A 14906-nucleotide genomic window follows, 5' to 3' on the forward strand; every position below is an offset into this window, starting at 1 on the left:
GCTGCACTGTTTGTATTCGGTCATGTTACCAGACACCTTGCCCTGATTAAAAGCAGTGGTTCGCGCTTTCAGTTTCACGCGAATGCTGCCATCAATCCACGGTTTCTGGTTAGGGAATGTTTTAATCGTTGCTATGGGAACGACATCTTCAACGCACGTTCTAATGAACTCGCACACCGAATCAGCGTATTCGTCAATATTGTTATCTGACGCAATACGAAACATATCCCAGTCCACGTGATGGAAGCAGTCTTGGAGTGTGGAGTCAGCTTGGTCGGACCAGCGTTGGACAGACCTCAGCGTGGGAGCCTCTTGTTTTAGTTTCTGTCTGTAGGCAGGGATCAACAAAATGGAGTCGTGGTCAGCTTTTCCGAAAGGGGGGCGGGGCAGGGCCTTATATGCGTCGCGGAAGTTAGAGTAACAATGATCCAAGGTCTTTCCACCCCTGGTTGCACAATCGATATGCTGATAAAATTTAGGGAGTCTTGTTTTCAGATTAGCCTTGTTAAAATCCCCAGCTACAATGAATGCAGCCTCCGGATAAATGGTTTCCAGTTTGCAGAGAGTTAAATAAAGTTCGTTCAGAGCCATCGATGTGTCTGCTTGGGGGGGGATATATACGGCTGTGATTATAATCGAAGAGAATAGTTAACAATTATATGCTTACACTAATAGTAAGACATTTCTACTCTACCAATAATGTGCTTCTGAGAAAGGATGGTTCCTCTCTTCCACGTTCAGTTCCCGCAGCTGGTCTAGGCGTGTTGTCAAGCACGTAGGATAAAGATAAACTTGACGAACAGAATAGACCTGTATTGTTTCCAATCTTGTGTTGCCCAATAGCCTGCTGGAATAGGCTACAGAGAATGGGGTTGTAATTTCAATCACTGAATCAAATATGAATAATATGGATATGAACTGAATACATGCTTGTCAACAACAGCCAGTGTTTGTTTTATTACCTGTAGCCTAATCTGACGGACTGTTACCTAAATCTAATGCATTCAAATAATAGCTGATTGGCAATTGCGATAGAGCTGTGACCATGATCACAATTGATAACTTTTAATTTAATTAACTAAACATGGCCATTAATAAATGCATAATAAAACAAGGCTACAACAACATTAAATTGAAGTTATAAGCAGAAAGTGAATTTCCAACAGAGGTTGGTAATAAAATATAGAATAACACCAATAACTAAGAGTAATACCGAGAGAATTATCATGTTTGTTTATTTTTATTTTTTAAACCTTACAAAGTGACAGTGGCAAAGACATTGATAGAGATGGTTGATGTGAACTTTTGAGCGTTGACAGTATATGAATGGTATTATGTTGTTAGTGGTTTTTGGATAGCACTCTAATAATGACATGTTTTAGTAAATTGAAGAAGCTGAGGTTTCCATACCAGGTTAAATTATGAATAGAGAGGTTGAGCCTTGAGACTGACAAAATAGGTAAGCCGCAAGTGAAAGTGAGTAGTGCTCACTGAACTCAAACAGACTGTAAGGGTCAAAATGGAAAATTTGAAGCAGAAGTATGAATTGTTGAGTGGAGATATTTTTTTTTAACAATTTCCAATTATTATTCATACATTTTATAGTTTGCGTAACACCACTGAATTTAAGCAAGAAGGTAATGTCATTTAAAACAATCTACGAGGGACAGTGTTTAAAATTAAGGTAGATCCATATAAACATTTTAGTACCGATATTAAGCTGATAAACGAGAAAAAAAATTGAAGGTTCTAACAGGTCTAAGGTTCTATTTGTTAAACAACAGGTTTTCTTTTTTGACTACATTAATGCAACAGGTAAGAATAAGATTGATATGGTTACCGGAAAGCGATTCTGGGATTTGTTTTGTTTTTGAAGGTGTTTATACCACTTAATGGGACACTGATGTGTCTTAAGTAGGATTTTTCTTCCAGGACTGATGGAAGTCTACTAGTTGTTAAGGGAGCTCCCAAATTAAGTAAGGCCTGGCTATTTTTGTTTGTTTTTACCCTACGTTTTGAATATTTGTTAGTGCTGTTAACACTCTGTTTAATCTATTGTATGGAGTCCATTTCATTTGGTTTAGTGGGTTTTTCACAGGTTAGAAAGGATACACCTTAAAGGGCACACAAATTGAATTTTCTGAAGTTCTTATTTTATGAGTGGACCATGACAAGGACTAAGAGGGTGCGCTACCCCTGAATGAGGGACAACTGTCGCTAGTCAATTTGACTATTCCTTGAATTACCTTATGGGAAACAATTAAGGTAAGATGGAGTTATCAAGGGTTCAAATTTGATTTGTTATTTTGATTTAACCTGTTGATCCTACCCCCTACATTAGCAGTGCTTATGTTTGCTATTTTTGGTCGCATGAATCACAATGTGTGTCCACCTGTACCCTGAGGCCTTTTGGTAAATATGCAAATCGATTTTCTTAACAATTCCTGTAAAAGGAAAAAAGATGTTGGTAATGTTTGACAGTACTAAGTTCTAGCCATCTCCAGTGAAATATAGAAGTGTATCAAATGATATATGCAGAAGGCTGGTTGTTTTGTTTGTTGTTTTTCTGTTTTGCTTCAATAACAAATCTCACCAGATTGGGTCTGCTGAATGGTTGAAATTTCTTCCTAAGGATTAGTGGTCTAAACTCCCTGATCCTGTAACTCTGCAGTGAGATCGACAAGATGATAGGGGAATAAAAGCCAATTTTGTAATGTAGTGGAGGAAGAAGTCAGACGCAGGAAACAGAGAGTTCAGAGTAGCTATACTTTATTCACCACACAGGTGAAAATGACGCCACTCAAACAAATGCCCCAAAACACAGGGGAACTAAACAGTCCCGAATAACTCACGTACACGAACAACCGTGACTTACAGGCGTGTACACTGTGACGGCCCTGAATTATTCTGAACCGTCTCAGTGCAGCTCCTTCCAATAGGGCGCTTTCCTTTAAATCAGCTGCGCAAAAGTTTCTCTATTCCGTTTGTTTTGTAGCCTAAAACAGGATATCCACTCTTTGCGTGTGGACTACACCTTTTCTTCTGGCCTTTCTCTGCTGGAGATCTTTGGCGGATTGGATTGTCTGACTGCTCATGAATTTGTTTTGATGTGATTACTGTGATTTATGTAGTTAGTTGTAGTTGAGGACTTAGTAAGAGTTGAACGCTTTAAAGTTCTGTGTAATTGTTATATTGATTGTATGTTTAATACTGGGTTTACGCTACACGGAATGAACGGACAAACATTGCGTGACAAAATCACTTGAGTTCACTGAACTCCTTTACCGGGCTGGACTAACAGGACATTTCTGGAGGAACCAGAACTCATTGTGATATTATTATATGTGTGTAATCATTGTTGTTGCTAATACAACCCACGCAAAAAAAGAATAAGTAGTTTTTGATTCTTTCCAATGTTTTAAGGGTTTATGAAAAGTTTATTTCCATCCTGACTTTTACATAAGTCCTTTGTATTGGTGTAGACTTGACGGACCAGATGGGACTCATTCCCACCCAAACTAAAAAGGAGAAACCAATTTTTCTCTGGTAGGCACAACCTGAAGACAAGACGCATAAAATCGGTTTCCTATTGTAAGAAATATTATAGTTTGATTACATTTTAGGGTATCTGAGGAGTAAATATTTTGACTTGTTGAAACAAAGTTTAGCGGTAGATTTTCGGATTCTTTCTCTGCATGTTGAACGAGTGGATTACTCAAATCGATGGCGCAAACTAAATTGACTTTTTGGGATATAAAGAAGGATTTTATCTAACAAAACGACAATACATGTTTTAGCTGGGATCCTTTGGATGACAAATCAGAGGAAGATTTTCAAAAAGTAGGTGAATATTTAATTGCTATTTGTGAATTCATGAAACTTGTGCCGGTGGAAAAACATTGTGATGTGGGGCGCCGTCCTCAAACCATCGCATGAAATGCTTTCGCTGTAATGGCAACTGTAAATCGGACAGTGCAGTTAGATTAACAAGAATGTAAGCTTTCAACCGATATAAGACACTTGTATGTACCTAAATGTTTAATTTCTATGATTAAGAATACCAGAGTAAATTATTATTTATTTGAATTGCGCGCCCTACAGTTTCACCGTAAGTTGTCCCGCTAGCGGGACAGTGCCCGCAAGACACCAGTCTCAACGTCAACAGTGAAGAAGCGACTCCGAGATGCTGGCCTTCTAGGCCTTCTAGGCAGAGTTCCTCTGACCAGTGTCTGTGTTCTTTTGTCCATCTTAATCTTTTATTTTTTTGGGCCAGTCTGAAATATGGCTCTCTTTTTTTCTTTGCAACCTCTGCCTAAAAGGCCAGAATCCCAGAGTCGCCTCTTCACTGTTGACGTTGAGACTGGTGTTTTGCGGGTACTATTTAATGAAGTTGCCAGTTATGGTGGTCTTTCCTTTATTTTGTCAGTTACCTGGAGGTTTCTCACTTAATGGTGGCACAAATGTTGATATGGGGGAGGGGAGGTATATGCAAATTAAATACTGTAGTATGTATTATAGTCTTGTCACGAACCGGCTCAAAGCCCGTAACAAAGGGAGACAACGTGGAGATAAGGAGTAACAAAATATATATTTATTAACTAAAGCAACTAAGGAAAATATACAATGGTGTGTGTGTAATCAGTAATCAGTAGTATAAGTGAGTGTTTTGCATGCATGAATGTGAGAATGCAGGGTGTTGAAAGGTGCCAAAGCAAACAAACAAAAGGCCACCAAGAACCACAACACAATCTACAAAGGTGTCTGCATGGAGAGAGTCTCCCCCATGAATGTGGAAGAGGTCTATTTATCCTGGGAGACACCAGGCCCAGGTGTTTCCCATGAAGCTGACGACCCTCCCAACTCCGCCCACCGGCATTAATAAGGAAACAAGAACAAAGACATAATACGGCAGACAGAGTGGGAGGGTCGTCACAGTTTTTAAAAAGTGTTGTGTTTTTGCGGATATTCCTGTAGTATTTACTTCAGTGTTTTTTTTTACGATTATAAGGTAGTATTTACTCTGGTATTCTACATTAAACTACAAAATGATATAGTAAGTACTAGTATAGTATTCTACATTATACAAAATGTTACTATAGAATTCTATTGTAAATACTGTAGTATTCTATAGTAAACTGTAGTATTTTTTAATGTGGGGGAATGCAGTACAGCACACCATAAACATCACATTCATTATGGGTTTCTATAAACAAGACAAGTTCTCCAGTACTTTTGTATACTTTTTAGTCAGTAGTTCTGAAAGTAGAAACATATTTAGTAGTCGCCAAAGTTGGGGAACATGTCAGGCCATATTAAAGTTGTGCAGTTGAGGTATTCTTGCCACCACCTACTGATTGTTGACTCGACTGCATCTGCATGATGATGATATTCCATTGAATCATCAGTCATTGAGCCTGGCGTTCACACCCGGTTACAGGGTTAAGAGTTCAGGACAGTCATTGAGCCTGGCGTTCACACCCGGTTACAGGGTTAAGAGTTCAGGACAGTCATTGAGCCTGGCGTTCACACCCGGTTACAGGGTTAAGAGTTCAGGACAGTCATTGAGCCTGGCGTTCACACCCGGTTACAGGGTTAAGAGTTCAGGACAGTCATTGAGCCTGGCGTTCACACCCGGTTACAGGGTTAAGAGTTCAGGACAGTCATTGAGCCTGGCGTTCACACCCGGTTACTCGACTGCATCTGCATGATGATGATATTCCGTTCAATTAAGGTTTTACAGAACTCACAGATTTGTTTAATTGTTTAGTTAATTAGTTGTCTATATAAAAATAAATGATACTTAATTAACAACTGATGGGAGTTATTATATAACAGAAGAACTTTGAAATGTAATCTTCATTCTAATCATAGTTCGATCAATTGCTGAGCATTGACTTAATTTCTGATGGAATTTCAGCGCCATCAAGTGGCCAAAGGCAATACATCAGCGAGTGACCGATAGATATTGGTTAGAAGATTGTCATATTGTTCTACAATTTGTCTGTTGAAATGTTACATGTAGAAAGACACTTTGTTACGGCATAAAATGTTGACGATTGGCAGTCCAACAGATATTTGGGGACACTGGAACGTCACTGAAAGATTGTCATGCTTGCCATCGTATTAGCCAGAGAACTGTCTAGTAGAACATTTTCATAATCTGTTTACCATTCTCTAAAACTGTTGTCAGAGTTTTAGAATGAACAAACTAACTACATATTTTGTTTGTTATGTGATAAAAAAAAACGTACTGAACTTCAGTAAATAGGTAATCGCCTCTACTCATGAGTGAGAATTTACCGGTATGTCTGCGCATGCGCAATCCACACAAGGTCATTGGCACGTGTGCGTGCTAACATACGTCCTATTTGCGTTTACAAGAGGCTTCAGATGAGGACCAGACGATCCTGGCAGAAACAGTTTGAAGTTGTAAAGAAGATATTATCTGCATAAAAAAAATGGCTAGAGGAAGTCGCAGTGCCAGTCGTTCCTCGGCACCAACCAGGTAATGAGTTTTGAACGATAACGAAACTAGGTCAGATGCTGGTTTATTAAAATGGTAACAGCCTCGGTTGCATAGCAGTTACCTGGTTATAGTGTCCATATGCATAATTGTAATTGAATGACACACAGCTGTTTTAGAAACACAGCCCTAAAACTAGTGCCATATGACTGACACTCTAAAACTAGTGCCATATGACTGACACTCTAAAACTAGTGCCATATGACTGACACTCTAAAACTAGTGCCATATGACTGACACTCTAAAACTAGTGCCATATGACTGACACTCTAAAACTAGTGCCATAGGACTGACACTCTAAAACTAGTGCCATATGACTGACACTCTAAAACTAGTGCCATATGACTGACACTCTAAAACTAGTGCCATATGACTGACACTCTAAAACTAGTGCCATATGACTGACACTCTAAAACTAGTGCCAAAACACTCTAAAACTGTGCCATATGACTGACACTCTAAAACTAGTGCCATATGACTGACACTCTAAAACTAGTGCCATATGACTGACACTCTAAAACTAGTGCCATATGACTGACACTCTAAAACTAGTGCCATAGGACTGACACTCTAAAACTAGTGCCATATGACTGACACTCTAAAACTAGTGCCATATGACTGACACTCTAAAACTAGTGCCATATGACTGACACTTCTCCTAATAGTCTGCATCACAAAGCTCCTTAGCTACATTTGTGGGTCATTTTTCAGTTCTTGACCCCAAGGGCAGTGGGTAGAAGGTCAGCATTTGCTCGAGAAGTTTGCATAAACCAAAGAACAAATTATTCCATCAATTTTAAATAATTGCTGTTTCTTATTGTCAGTCAGACTGTTTTCCTGCACATATTCGTTCTTGGTGATAATAACCAATGTGGAGGTATAAGATTAGAGATCAGCTGTTTACTAACCAATAGAGGCCAAGTCTTTGAATGCATGCATCCTCCGAAGATGGAGAGGGACAATTCATGGCTTGATCAGAGGAAGGTGGTCAGGGAGATGGTTGATGAAGAGTCTGGTGATGATCATGTAGATCAGTGGTTCCCAGGCTTTAAACTTACTCTTGAAAGTTGTAATAGTAAAATACACACGGTGCAATTTTGAAATTGGGTAGTGCATCATCAGTTCCTCTTGTCATGTTAGTCATTGCATACCTTAGAGCTATTTATAACTTGTCAGAAATTCCAGATCAACTAGCCCATGTCAGCTAAAAAAATTGTTTTGTTTTTTTAGCCCGTAGTTATTGTTGTAATTTGTGTCACTCATATCATATGACACAGATTAGACATTACAATATATAGAATTGCAAGAAAATGTGCTTTAAAAATACATTTTCTTTTGCACCCCATGACAAAATGTGTAGAATTGCAGGAAATAAGCTTTAAACAATGTGATGTCACAGTTTGATATATCACAGTTTGATTTCTTGATAGCTTTTCTTAAAATGGAACTAGACCTGTCCTAGAAAACCCAAACTCCTCCCTTCAGCTAAGTGAGGTCACGCAAGCGACCCATTCACTCACTAAGAAGTGTCACATTATACTCCTTGATGTCAGACATTGACTACACGACGACTGAGGCAATTGAATCTGGCGCTGACAGTATTACAACAGCTAGAAAGAGTTTTGGATGAAGCAAATTATTAAAGGATTGTCTGGCCCATGGGATGTCTCAAAAGTGGCATTACTCCAACAATATTAGTTCTGGTATTTCTACAATTATGGTTGATGAATTTGATTACTTAGTATTATATCATATAAACCTGCCATTGAGGTTTTGGAAGCAGAACATCATGTGGCCTAGCCATAGCAATGGAATGCCCTAGATGCAGTAAACAAGGAACATAAAAGATAGCTTGTCGATACTGTTCTATGAAATCTCTGCAGAACTCATTCAAAAGGTGCATTATGCAGAAATGTATTGATAATTTAAATTTGCCTTGAATTTCCATGAAAGTATACAGCATGGTACTTGGAATGGCCAAACCAGACATTCGTCAGTAAACAAGCAACATTATGCAACTTTGAAATATTCTATCAGGTAATTGCACTCCTTTACGTGTGATGCCAGGATATCAACCTCTCCCTCAACGTGATCAAGACAAAGGAGATAATTGTGGACTACAGAAAAAGGAGGGCTGGGAACGCCCCTATTCTCATCAACGGGGCTGTAGTGGAGCAGGTTGAGAGCTTCAAGTTCCTTGGTGTCCACATCACCAACCTGGACTATTTGCATTGTCCCCACCCCCATTTTTATGCTGCTGCTACTCTCTGTTTATTAGCCATGCATAGTCACTTTACTTCTACCTAGATGTAAATATTACCTCAATTACCTCGACTAACTGGTGCCCTAGCACATTGACTCTGTACCGGTACCCCCTGTATATAGCCTCGCTATTGTTATTTTATTGTTGCTCCTTAATTATTAGTTATTTTATTTTTTTCTTCATTTTTTTAACTTTAGTTTATTTTAGTAAATCATTTAACGTTTTTTTTCTTAACTGCATTGTTGGTTAAGGGCTTGTAAGTGATCACTTCACTGTAAGGTTGTATTTGGCACATATGACATCAAATTTGATTTGTTATGTCAAAGATATAAAGGACAGGTGGAAATGTTGCATAATGTATCTGAGCTAGCATGGAGATAATGACTGTCACACTGAAGTCAAATCAATACTTGTTTACAGTAGTGCAGATGGCTACAGTATCTTTGACAAGTGTGTGTGTGTGTCTGTGCCATTACAGGAGGCCGCTCAACCTGTCTCCTCCCAGCCGGGCCCATGCATGTTTGAGGTGCGACAGTTCCTGAACTGCGCCACCACTCAGGCAGACCTCCGCTTGTGCGAGGGTTTCAATGAGGTGCTCAAACAGTGCAAAGGCTCACACGGTAAGGTACTCATTAATGATTGGTAGTTATGAACACCCAATTGTATCACAGGACACTGGGTTAAATTAGTGATGTAGAATAAATAGACCTTAGCTGTGTTCGAATAATCATACTAACCGTACTATTTGTGATGTGAATTGAGTATATAGTATGCTTATTGGTCATAGTATGGATATAGCTAGTATGCTTATTGGTCATAGTATGGATATAGTTAGTATGCTTATTGGTCATAGTATGGATATAGTTAGTATGCTTATTGGTCATAGTATGGATATAGTTAGTATGCTTATTGGTCATAGTATGGATATAGTTAGTATGCTTATTGGTCATAGTATGGATATAGTTAGTATGCTTATTGGTCATAGTATGGATATAGTTAGTATGCTTGTTGGTCATAGTATGGATATAGTTAGTATGCTTGTTGGTCATAGTATGGATATAGTTAGTATGCTTGTTGGGCATAGTATGGATATAGTTAGTATGCTTGTTGGGCATAGTATGGATATAGTTAGTATGCTTGTTGGGCATAGTATGGATATAGTTAGTATGCTTGTTGGGCATAGTATGGATATAGTTAGTATGCTTGTTGGGCATAGTATGGATATAGTTAGTATGCTTATTGGCCATAGTATGGATATAGTTAGTATGCCAAAAGTTCCCGGATGTCGTACTAAATTCGCCAAAATATGAAGTATAGACGCAGAGGACACTTTCTGTACTTTAGGGCCCAAAATGCAACTTTTCAGGAAATGGGCGTGGCTTCACGTCTTTTACAGATTTGAAGGAAATGGCGGAAAATATGCAGTCGAAGTACAACTAGAGCGGATACAAGTTCAGTCCTTTAACTTTGACAAATGTTAAGAAAATGTTGAACAATGTAATAAAGTAATGACTTTTTAATGAGTTACCTTACATTTTATTGGCTGACAATTTGTTAGCTATGCTGTCCTTACGAACCAAATAGCGTATCTGTCACGTTCTGACCTTTATTTCCTTTGTTTTGTCATTATTTTAGTATGGTCAGGGTGTGAGTTGGGTGGGCAGTCTATGTTTGTTTTTCTATGATTTGGGTATTTCTATGTTTCGGCCTAGTATGGTTCTCAGAGGCAGGTGTCATTAGTTGTCTCTGATTGAGAATCATACTTAGGTAGCCTGGGTGTCACTGTGTGTTTATGGGTGATTGTTCCTGTCTCTGTGTTTTGCACCAGATAGGACTGTTTAGGTTTTCACACGTTTCTTGTTTTTGTAATCAGTTGTTCATGTGTACGTTTACGTATTAAAAGGAACCATGGACACTTACCACGCCGCATATTGGTCCTCTGATCCTTTTCGCCTCTCCTCTTCGGAGGAAGAGGAGGAAATCCTTGACAGTATCCTTACAGCAGTTTGTACTGGTATGTTGTTAGCTAGCTACTTATACATCAAACTTGCCAGGATATTAACTATAGGCTATTTAATGAACCACCCAACGTTTATTGACTTGATTATTCCCATCATTCTTAGCTTCGCTAAATGGTATAGTTGTTGTGCGTTCTCAATGGACATTCGGGTGCTTTCGTAAATTCACTCTGGCCATCTACTCCGATTTAAGAGCACTCTCGTCTGAGTGTACCAGAGCGCAGAATATTGAATTTACGAGCGCTCAACACCCATTGAATATGGCTGGTATCATCAAAAAAGCATAATTAAATTGTTGCCAGCAGCAGTTACAGTCACCAACGCACTGGATAACATGAAAACAGCCTAACCAGCTCTGCTAGGGCAAGTAAAATGGTCCGAGTGGTCTCATTTGTGTCTGGAAGTAGCTAGCCAACTAGCCAACGTTAGCTTGGGTGCTTGACTGCCGTTGTAAGGTCAGAAAGCTCAAATCAGCCCTACTCCTCGGCCCGAATGTCCAGTGTGCGCTCCTAAAGCGAAATGCTCTGAATTTGAGCACACTCTGGCACTCCAGATTAAATTTAAGAACACACCTAATGTCTTAAAATGTCTAACCAGTCATTTGTTATGCTGGAAAGAGGTTGCATAGCAACAGCATCAACTTCCGGTAGACGGGCAAAGCGCTAGTGCGCTCAACTGAAAGCATACTGTTCCTTTACAGCATGGGTGTCAAACTCTGGCCCGTGGGCCAAATTTGGCCCGCGGGGTAATTATATTTGGCCCGCGAGACAATACCAAATTACTACTAGAGCTGGCCCGCCGGTATTATACAGCGCATTCACCACTAATACTACGAATCCCATAATGCTCTGCTGTTTTCGCGCGCCAATCAGGACAGGACCCAGAAACGCTCTCTCCTCTGTGACAGTAGTCATAGCAACATAGACGCTACAACTGCCAGCGAGCTAACCCTTCCCAAAAATGTCGAAAAGAAAGGCAGAAAACAGGAGCTTTCTGGACAAGTGGGAGGCAGAATATCTGTTTACATATGTAAAAGACAAACCTGTTTGTCTTGTTTGTGGAGTCAACGTGGCTGTAAGTAAGGAGTACAACATTAGACGACACTATGAAACGAAACACCATGACAAATACAAGGACCTGGACATGACTCAAAGGAGCCAGAAAGTAGAGGAGATGAAAAGAAGTTTGGTTTCACAACAGAATATGTTTAAAAAAGCCACATCACAAAGCGAGGCTGCTGTAAAGGCTAGTTATATAGTGGCAGCAGAGATCGCAAAATCAGCCCGGCCCTTTAATGAGGGAGAGTTCATGAAAAAGTGCATGATGAAGGTTTGTGACCTCGTATGCCCAGAGCAAAAACAAGCATTTTCAAACGTGAGCCTGAGCAGGAACACAGTAGCTGATCGCACATGTGATCTTGCCACCAATCTGTATGACCAGCTGATGGAAAAGGGAAAAGATTTTGTTGCGTTCTCCCTCGCTGTGGATGAGAGCTGCGACGCATCTGATACTGCTCAGCTGTCAGTCTTCATCCGTGGAGTGGACTCAAATCTGTGTGTTACGGAGGAGCTATTAGGATTCAAATCAATGCATGGCACAACCACAGGAAAGGAAATCTTTGAGGAGGTTTCCAAATGTGTAACTGAAATAAAGCTGCCGTGGGATAAACTCGTTGGATTAACGACAGATGGTGCGCCAGCGATGTGCGGTAAAAAGAGTGGACTGGTGGGCATGGTTCGGGAGAAGATGCGGGAAGAGAACTGTGCAGGTGAGCTAACTGTTTACCACTGCATCATACATCAGGAAGCACTGTGTGCCAAAGCCCTAAAGATGGAACATGTTATGACCACAGTAACACAGGTAGTTAACTTTATAAGAGCCAAAGGTCTAAATCACCGCCAGTTTAAATCTTTTCTGGAGGAGTGTGGTTCGGAATACGCAGACGTGCCGTATCACACAGAGGTGAGATGGCTAAGCAGAGGAAAAGTACTGAACAGATGTTTCGAGCTGCGTGAGGAAATATGTCAATTCCTGGAAACCAAAGGGAAGGATACAGCAGAGCTCCGGGAGCAAAAGTTCCTGTGTGAGCTGGCCTTTCTCTGTGACATCTCGAGCCATCTCGATGCGCTGAACCTGCAGCTTCAGGGGCGGGGGCGCATCATCACAGACATGTACGCTGCAGTGAGGGCCTTCAAAACTAAACTGTGCCTGTGGGAGAATCAGATGCTGCAAGGAAACCCTTGCCATTTTCCCTGCTGCCAATCCATAAAAGCGCAGATATCTACCGCCGTGTTCCCATGCGCACAGTTTGCTGAAAAACTCAGTGTTCTCGCCGCTGAGTTTAGCCGGCGATTTGCCGACTTCGATGCCCAGAAATGCAAGTTTGAACTGCTTAGTAATCCCTTCGCAGTTGATGTGGAAAATGCACCAACCAACATCCAAATGGAGCTGATTGAACTCCAGTGCAACGACACGCTGAAGTCAAAGTATGATGCTGTGGGCGCCGCACAGTTTCCACGGTTCATCCCTGACACAATGCCTCAGCTCCGCACCCAAGCTGCTCAGATGCTCTCCATGTTCGGCAGCACTTATCTATGCGAGCAACTTTTCTCCTCGATGAAGATGACCAAAACAACTCACAGGAGACGTCTGACTGATGAACATCTTCGCTCGATACTGAGGATTTCTTCAGCTCAGAGCTTGAGCCCAGACATTGATGAACTAGCATCCAAGAAGAGATGCCAGGTATCTGGCTTGGGCACATCAGATTAGACCAGTGTGCAATAATTAACGTTTTCTTTATGCACTTTTTCTTGCTACAAGGCATGGGCTTGAATGGTTGATTGATTTGTTATCATTTTATTTGTAAAATTATTAGCCAGTGGAAAAAGTTTATTTTGGTATTTAAATCAGAAGGCTGCAAATAGAAAAGAGGCATACAATTTTTATTTAAATTTTATTTATTTAATAAATGAATGCCATTGATGTGTTTTTTCATTTGAAATTCGATTTTGCATGTCTCCACTATTAAATTATATATTGTATGGTAATAAGCGATGCTTGTTCCATATTCAATGTTAAAGCAAAACTTGTTTGGGTCCATATTAAAAGGTTAATTTGTTCAATGTTGGCCCGTGACTTTGTTCAGGTTTTACATTTTGGCCCACTGGGTATTTGAGTTTGACACCCCTGCTTTACAGTATACTAAAATGAACCAATAGTATGTAGTGTATATAGACTCATTAAGTATACAGTATGTTAGTATGGGTATTCGAACACAGCTCATGAATGTCTACAAAATTTCTGCTCAAGGGAGTGATCTAGAATTCTGTGGTATAACCAGAAGATATTTACATTCTTGTTCTATTTTTATTATGCTATTGGGAATGCCATTTGGATATTTATCAGATCTAGAAGATCAGGCTAGGCTTGGTTATGCACATTTACTTGACTTGGCTATGCATATTTCAAAACACCACACAATACATGGATGTGCATGCTTTGTTCAGTGTAATGCTTAGTTTTTTCGTTTGTATATATTCTTTAGTATTTATCCTTTTCCGAGCCCTAACTGTTAGAATATGATTTGCAGATGGTCAATTGATTCATAAAATAACTTTGTCTTGTTGTGTTTCCTGCAGGTGTTACATCACTGGTTTGATCAAGGATGTTAGGAGTCAAAACAAGACACCGTTTTCAGATAAACACATCGTAGAGTAGACAGATGTGCCACTCGGTCATTAAATAAACTCTATTCAACTCTCCACTGTAACAAGAAAGCCATTATGTTTGTTCACTGTTGATATGTCACAATGTATGCTGTATAAAAAAAAACTTGTCATGTATATGAGGTTGTGAAATAAAGAGCTGCTATTTACTCTCTGCTGGATTCCTCTGTTCAGCATTTTTATTGTTTAACAACCTAAAGGATGGTTAAATAGTTTGCTTGTCCATCCTTAAAATGACCCTTGGAATGAAGTGCTTCAGACGAGAGAAATTAAACATGTAGGTATTCAAGTGAGAATATTGATTGAAGAGAAATGCATAATGAATCTTGTGCTCTGCTTTACTTTCGTGTAGAAAAAATATATTCACTATATTG

The 14906-nt window shown here is 39.7% G+C and overlaps 1 long non-coding RNA gene across 1 annotated transcript; it reads left to right on the forward strand.

Moving 5' to 3' along the window:
• The first annotated feature begins 6341 nt into the window (after positions 1 to 6341).
• On the forward strand, positions 6342 to 14693 carry LOC112234569. Its single transcript, XR_002950912.1, has 3 exons — positions 6342 to 6505; positions 9265 to 9406; positions 14446 to 14693. It is a non-coding gene; the product is annotated as an uncharacterized LOC112234569 (long non-coding RNA).
• The last annotated feature ends 213 nt before the right edge of the window (positions 14694 to 14906 follow it).

Source organism: Oncorhynchus tshawytscha, linkage group LG33, assembly GCF_018296145.1.
Source record: "Oncorhynchus tshawytscha isolate Ot180627B linkage group LG33, Otsh_v2.0, whole genome shotgun sequence".
Lineage (NCBI taxonomy): Eukaryota > Metazoa > Chordata > Actinopteri > Salmoniformes > Salmonidae > Oncorhynchus > Oncorhynchus tshawytscha.